Source organism: Triticum urartu, unplaced genomic scaffold, assembly GCF_003073215.2.
Source record: "Triticum urartu cultivar G1812 unplaced genomic scaffold, Tu2.1 TuUngrouped_contig_3671, whole genome shotgun sequence".
Taxonomy (NCBI): domain Eukaryota; kingdom Viridiplantae; phylum Streptophyta; class Magnoliopsida; order Poales; family Poaceae; genus Triticum; species Triticum urartu.
In genome coordinates this window covers 42,060-48,332 of record NW_024114213.1, presented here as the reverse complement: position 1 = coordinate 48,332, position 6,273 = coordinate 42,060, and the positions used below count along the sequence as shown (strand labels likewise).

Below are 6,273 nucleotides of genomic sequence, written 5' to 3'. Positions count from 1 at the left end.
TAAAATTCGAAAACGGTGGCAGAATTTTATACAAACTGACGGTGCCCAGGGCTGAACGTCGCAGTATAAGGGGGAACCAACAGCTTCAGATATAACATAATGGTCACCAAATAACAGTACATGTATGCACAAGTCAAAATAGTAATAGTACAGTTATACATACAGACATACAGAGACCAACAGACAGACCTACCAAAAATTGGGCTAACAAGTTACCTCTTCTAAGCATAGCACCCAAAAAAGAAATACTGACAGAATTTCGACAAAAGAACCTGACAGTGCCAGGCAGAACTTCGAAAAAGAAATACAATGGTATAGCAGCCCATAGGTGAACAGAAGTGCAGAATACAACTACTGATTAGTCAAACAAGATCTCTTTCTGGGGATAGAAACAAATGATGGAAAATAGTGTTTGGCGCGCTTTCTGACTACTGATCTCGCAATTCAACATGGCAACAACTTTCGTGTGGCAACATCACAAAACAAACATGGCAATACCAATTGTTGATACTGGTGGGTCTTGCAAGACAATAGTTCTACTCCAAGTGATCTCTCTTTCCGTCAGTCTGTCCATGCTTGAAGGATTCTGCAAGGAAGCCATGCACGATCAACACCAGAAGAAAGCCAAACTACAATGATGAGGCATGTATCCTTTTTCCGTCAAAATAAATATTAGGGGTACAGTATCACCAACCTTTGCAGACAGCATATCTTCCGAGTCTTTGGGAATAGTAGTTCAGCCTTTGCAGATATATTTCCATGTCTTCGGCTTCAGCAACATAGGCTCTGCACGGATTATTAATGTAAGAACTTACACTTCAAGGAAAATCATGAAAGAAATGACGAAATTAGATAAAGGAATATTTAACTTGCTCTGTTTTTCTGTCGTACTACTAGTGAAGTTATTATCATTCTAACTAGCACATGTAACACCCGCTAGCAAGTAGTAATAGAGAAGGTAATTGCTGTGTGCTTACTTCCATAAAGATGCGCATCTATGTGCACCCACTGGATGCCACCCAGGCGTTGCTGCAGACTTCCAGGGAGCGTCTTCATATCAGGGCAGTCTCCAATGAGAAGATGTTGGAGAGGCGAGTATGCTTGTGGCACATCCGGTAGGGATGACAGGGAATTGCAGTACATAAGCTGGAGGTACTCCAAGGATTGGAGCTCGGGAGAGCGGGTTTCCAGAGATGCCAACCGACCACAGTTAACAATGTCTAGTCTCTTGAGGGACGGGGGAATATAGAGGACCCCTGTTAAGCCATGACAGCTGTACAATGATAATTCTTCTATACTGGATGACCCTTGATGAGTCGATGATACTGACTGTCCCTGTTGCTGCTTCCTGCCGGATGTGGAATCGAGCTTACTGCAATTATAAATGTAAATTGTCCTGAGAGATGCAGGGGCGTTGAAGAGCTCAACCAAGTTTCTACAACTCCGTATAGTCAGAGTCTCTAGACGTGGCAGGAGTTGACTGGTTTCTGATGATGTTGATTGCTCAGCAGAAGATTGTGCATATCCAGTCAGATTATTGCATTCCTCAATCCAAAGCTTCCTCAAGAATACCAATCCTTCGAACAATTTTTCTGGCCAGTGGATGAGCGTATGGCACCTCGCAATTGACAAATCTTGAAGGTGTACAAAGCATGCACACAGCTCTGTTACACTTATACCTGACTTAAAGTCACTTAACACCAAAACTTCTAGAGGAAAGTCTTGATAATTCCCATTCTCCTTGATGTTCACCACTTCCCTCAAACTATTCTCAGCCCCCGTCGAGGTTGTATCTGTACTATGTTCAATGCTAGTCAGTCCTAGATTGGTCAATGAAGTCATATGTCTCGCTACCCACAGGAACAACTCTACCTCGCCTCCTTCCATGTCCAGTACACTGAGCTTTGGTGATTTAGCTGTAGTTGTCAACTGTGGACATCCAACAATACAAGCATTCTCGAGGTTAGGAAAAGTCGGATGTCTTGGCAATGCTGTCAACTTCTGACAGCAAGTAATATACATTTTCTCAAGCCGGGAAACATTGTCTCTTCTCTATCCATCCCATTATCTATTTCCCACCATCTCTCCAAACAGAAAAGATCTTCTAGCATAAGGTTCTTCAGATTGGGAAATGTGAAGGATGTATCGATGTCACGGTTGAACAACCATTGCAGTTTTTCACATTTGACAAGATGGATCTCAACAATATTTTGCAACATTGCCATCCATGTCGGGGAGGTGATGGCTGTATAGGAGTGTATCCTTATAGCCTGCAGCCCATCACGAGGTTTGAGTTTCTCGAGCACTCCTGCAGCACCCTCGTGACTTTTTTCCTCAACAACATTATCCGATCCAAAGGTCCATCTTAATGTCAGTTCTCTTAGTTCCTTCTTCATGAGGTTTGCTATTTCTGCATCTTTTTCTGTTACGTTCTCTAGATGATTTAGCTCTAGTTGACCACAAAGTTTTAAATTCTTGAGCTCTGCAACGTTACTACAATTAGAGCCACTACCTGCTACAAAACATGTAAGTGTCTGTAGGGATGTGAGTTTTCCGAGGTCTCTAGGCATGCTCTCCAGCTTTGGGCAACCATGAGTGTAAAGGTGACGGAGGGCAGCCATATACTTCATTTGTCTCGGAAGTGTTTCAAGGCGTATACAGCCAGAGAGGTTAAGCGTTTGCAGGTTGTAAAGAATGCTAATATCTCCAGGAAGTGCTCTGATCCAACTTCCTGAAAGATCTAGGTACCTCAAGTGATGTAGATGCCTTGGTTTCAGAGGAAGTGAACTGAAACGTAGTTGTAGTGCTTGCAAAGAGCTAAATTTTGATATATGTTTCAATGGAATATCCATACCATCATCACACAGAAGAGTTTGGATAGCTGGAGAGTTGTTCTCTAGAGAACTATCCAATTTTCCTTCAGGGTCCTTGCATGACAAAAATAAATGACGAGCAGTGTTTGGAAGCCACTCACTCTGACTTGTTTCCTCGGTTGCGACAACAGATTCAATCTTGCCTGGTTCGTCACTTGCCAAGGCACATTCTTTCCCCATTATAGAAAGTGCAACATCATGTATAAGATCGTGGATTTTACATGTAGTTCTCGAATAACACAACCTGTTGTATTTAATTTCATAATCAGTGGCTTTGATTTGTTTAACATCCTGGAAGAATGACCTTGAGACCAGTTCACGGAAAATCTGTTTGCCAACAGTTTCAAGAGGAACTTGTTGTTCCTGGATGAACCCATGTGCAATCCATAGTTGGATCAGCTTGTCCACATCAATCTCGTAATCTTTGGGAAATACAGCACAAAAATTAAAGCATTGCTTCATATATGATGGCAAGTCATTGTAACTGAGCTTGAGTATTGGTAAGATTCCTGTCTCCTCGGTGCAAATGTTACTTCTGTTTGATATAGTCTCCCACTCTTCCTTACTGGTCTTGGTACACAGTACGGAGCCTAGTGCTGTTGCAGCTAAAGGAGAACCAACACATCTCTGCACAATATCATCAACCATACCCACCAACTCGGTGGGCCTTTTCTCTGCCTTCTTGAAATGACTGAATGCTATTGTCTCGATGATTTTCTTTATGAATTTATCTTCCAAACCTATGAGATTATAAGCTTTAGCAGTATCCATCACGAGTTGTTGTCAAGACCGCACTACCAATGCCACCATGTCGAAGGCAGGCCTTGAGCTGTCTCCAAAACTTAACCTGCCGTGCCCAGACATCATCCAATACAAGGAGGTACCGTTGCCCGCTCACTACATTCTGAAGAACATCAAGTGGTGTCTTCTTGGATGTGGCTGCTTCTTTACCATCATCCATCTTCTCAGGAGCTTCTTTAACTATACTTGTAGCTAGAGAATCCACATCAAAGCAGTGAGAGGCACACACCCATAGCAGCAAACCGAAATGCTTCCGAATGGCAGGGTCATTGTAGACAAGTTGTGCTAACGTGGTCTTGCCCTGACCACCCATTCCAACGATGGGAACAACTGTAAGATCTGCATTGTTAGCTTGCCCAACTAGTCTACTAACAATTTCACTCTTATCATTGGCTCTGGATTCATTGATGATTTCCTTGATTTCCTCTGGGTCAGCCATAGCATGATTCGTCCGCCGCAACTGACTGGATACTGGCGGTTGTTGCTGATACTTAAAGCCAAAGGCGTTCATTTCGGTCACAAGGATGTCGATGGCGCGCACAATCTTGCAGAGCTTTCTTCCCATCCTGTTACAGAATACGAAACGGTTGTGTGTGGGAAAGAGTTTTACCACATCGAAGCCAAGCTCCTTGTAGTGTCCCTCCTTTTTGGCCTTACGACGAAGCGCCTCATACTTGAACTCATCGAAGACTTCATTCGCCTTGTAGGCCACCTTCTTGATGGCCTCGAGCCAGGCCACTGCCCCTTCCCTGTGGGCTGCTGCCTGCTCAGCATCAGTGATGACATCCAGGATGGCAGGAAGTTTGCGCTTCAGGACCTCATGTTGCTTCTCCATGCCCTTCATCACCTTGTACTGGTCGAGGAGGTAGTTGGACACCTTGTCCTTCACGATTTTGACTAGTGGTCCAACCACCATGGTGGCCACCACTGCGGCCATTGGAGCACCAAGCGCTCGCAAGACCACAGAGAAGCACGAGTGCAGTGCAATGTGGAGAAGAGATGGTGTAAGCAAGATGCGATTGCTTTCAGGGAGAGGTACAAGTAGAATGTGTTTGGTTTCATCGATTGGTTCCATCAACTACCGCAGCATAGAAACAACAGTTGCACAACTACACTTTATAAAAACTGCACTTTGTTTTCTCAGCATTGTTGTGCCTGATGACAGCTTCGCCAATACCTTCTAACCATCTTCAGTCAAGGTGTGGCATCGATGTCCCCGCCAGGCACTTGCTTAGGAAAAGCAGTCACAAATGTTAACCCGCAAATGGCAAACATAATGGTTTTGGAAGCATATAAGTTATGGCAGAAAAAATATCCAATGGATATATGCAACTGTTCCACTATCTAGAGAAATGTTGCCGTGTTGCATCACTGTGCACGTAATAAGCAAGATTAATGTGCAGCAATTTGATGCTTACCGATTTAATAATAAACAATACTAACGAAAGGGACGACGCGAGTAATATATTATTTGTACTTGTGCTAATTAATGGATGCGCCTATAAGACAAACCATTTTTTTCCAGTTCATTACAAACGCTAATGCAAGAATTAAGACGAGACTCTGTATATTATCAACACTCAATGTGGTGCTGCCGGCATACGAAAACAATACTGTGCGAGTAGTATATTGCTTGTGGTTGTGCTAATGCGGCCACCCGGCTACTTATAAGATATCCACCTTTTCCTGTCCATTTACAAACGCTAATGTCCACTTTTTTTTCCTGTTGGGACAAAACACTTTGATTCAAGCACAGATAATGCAATGCTCACAGCATTACAAAGTAGCAAAAAAAAGAGAGAGAGGAGATTTTAATATGGGAATGAACATCGATTTTGCCAGCACCATCTTGGAAGGAGATCAGAATGGTACACGGGACAATTTTCTAACTGCACTTTTTTTTCTTTTCTTTTACGAATACGCACACAAACTCATGAAGAAGTAAGGAAGTACATAGGACGACAAAGCACTGCCGGAAACACCAGATACAAATAGTTAAATCCAGACTAGTGCTGCATTGACATGGGTGACATGGTTTTGGTTTTAGAAGCAAAAGTTACAGCAAAAACACCAATGGATATATACAAATGTGCTGCTATCTTGATAAGTAGTGTGTTCTTTACAAATGCCAACACCAGTACACTACTACCGACATTCAACAATGTGATGCTTTCGGCTCACCAACTTGATAAACAATACTGTGAAAGGGCAACAAACTAACAATTTTTTGTTCGTAGTTGTGCTAAAGCAGCCAGTTGGCCTACCTACTAGCATCAGATAACCATTTTTCCTGTTCGTTACAGACGCCAATGACAGAAGACAAGCGACTCCATGTATGACCAACCACACTTGATTCCAGCACAAATAATTGTAATGCTCACAGCATTACAGAGTAAAACAAAAGAAAAGAAGGGGGGGGAAAGGTGCTTTCAATATGGGGAATGAAAATTCTTTTATTTCAATTTTCTTGGTATGCGATGCAGATGAGCAGTATGTCACTACTGTAAGAGGTTTCAGAGTACTGATGTCTTACCCGAGCCCGCCGGGAGCTCCTCCTGCGCTCCGTCCCGCTCTTGGTCACTCCACGACGAGAAGCGGA

The 6,273-nt window shown here is 43.1% G+C and overlaps 1 pseudogene; it reads right to left on the bottom strand.

Moving 5' to 3' along the window:
- Positions 1–736: 736 nt before the first annotated feature.
- Positions 737–4,509, bottom strand: LOC125527358 (annotated as a pseudogene).
- Positions 4,510–6,273: the final 1,764 nt, after the last annotated feature.